Raw genomic sequence first — 1,351 nt, forward strand, 5'->3', positions numbered from 1 at the left:
CTCCTTCCCTTGCTTTATGAATTCCAAACCCAAAAGTATTGTGGCCCCGACCTTCTGCCCACTTAATCCTTTAGGTCCACGGCCCTTCCCACTGCATGATCTGGCCTCACCAAGTGCTATGAATCCAGCTTGATCAGGTCAAAAACCAACCTTGTTAACTTTTAAACAATAGAAATGTTAGCCAATCAGAATTAAGTACTGAAACCTTCCCTTTCAGGATGCCAGGTGGGAGGAGCTGAGGGAAAGTACTCACTATGGTCCACATCTGACAGGACTTTCCACAGAGCTAGCAACCTGGTCAGAGAGAGGAAGTAAGAACTGGTGACAGGAGGGAGCTGCTATTTTGCAAAGGGAAGAGCTCTCAGGATAGGACTGTGGGTGGTAGTCTGAGATTAGGAAGAAAATCTGGGTGGGTGGTTCATAAGAGAAGTAGGAACCCATCTATTCCTTGGGGAGAGCTGTATGGAGGGTTGGAGGGAGGGAAGGTTGGATGCCTGAGTCCTGTAGGAGCCCAGGGATGTGATTGGGTCTATTAACCGACTCCAACTTCCCAGGTTTTATCTGTGCACCCCTTCCCCAAGGATGAACCATTCTCACTCTACAAAGTCCTGTGTGCTCATCCTGCTAGTGGCCCTACTGTGTACAGAAAGAGGTGAGATGGAAAACGAGAATTGGGCAGGAGGGTACAATGCAGATGGAAAAGGGCCTCAGGGTTGAAGGTACACTTGCACCTCCATTGTGTGCCCAGTGCCCTAGGTGTGCTGGATTCAGGGGATTGGGGCTTGGCTCATGAGGGTTTGTGAAGCTTCCTGTGCTCTGGTGTTTGCTGAGTCTGTAAACCTGTCAGAAGTGTTGAACATCATGACCTCTGCCATGAACCCTGAGACAGCAGGACCCAGCATATTTGAACAACTGTGGCTCTTGGTTTGCTTTGCTTTTGGTGGAGGTGAATGAGCAGTAATGTCCTTTCTCTGTCCTAGCAGCCAGTAGCTGTGTGGATGTGAAGCCAGTTGCAGAGGAGGGGTCTGGGCTAGGAAGGGCATGCTCTAGCCCTCATGTATTGGCTTTCTCAGCTCAGGGGCTCAAGTGCTACAATTGCCTGGGGATCCCACTCGAGGCTTCCTGCTCATCAATAATGACCTGCCCTTACTATAATGCATTCTGTGTGACTCTGGTGGAAGAACTTACTGTGGGTAAGTGGACTATATAAAAATGGTTGAGGTTGTCTTGGGAGAAAAGGTCAGGTCTGGGCACTTGTTATAGACCATGGTTCCCCTGAACCATGGTTCCCATCCCTCCAGATAGAGCTGTCCTGGGGTTGGAGTGGGAGTCCTGCATAGTGGAACTGTCG

General features: G+C 49.8%; 1 long non-coding RNA gene across 1 annotated transcript; it reads left to right on the forward strand.

Annotated features, from left to right (window-relative positions):
• Positions 1-204: 204 nt before the first annotated feature.
• LOC114635558 lies at positions 205-1,203 on the forward strand. Its single transcript, XR_003713492.1, has 3 exons — positions 205-311; positions 555-652; positions 1,074-1,203. It is a non-coding gene; the product is annotated as an uncharacterized LOC114635558 (long non-coding RNA).
• The last annotated feature ends 148 nt before the right edge of the window (positions 1,204-1,351 follow it).

This window comes from Grammomys surdaster, unplaced genomic scaffold, assembly GCF_004785775.1.
Source record: "Grammomys surdaster isolate TR1022 unplaced genomic scaffold, NIH_TR_1.0 112075, whole genome shotgun sequence".
Lineage (NCBI taxonomy): Eukaryota > Metazoa > Chordata > Mammalia > Rodentia > Muridae > Grammomys > Grammomys surdaster.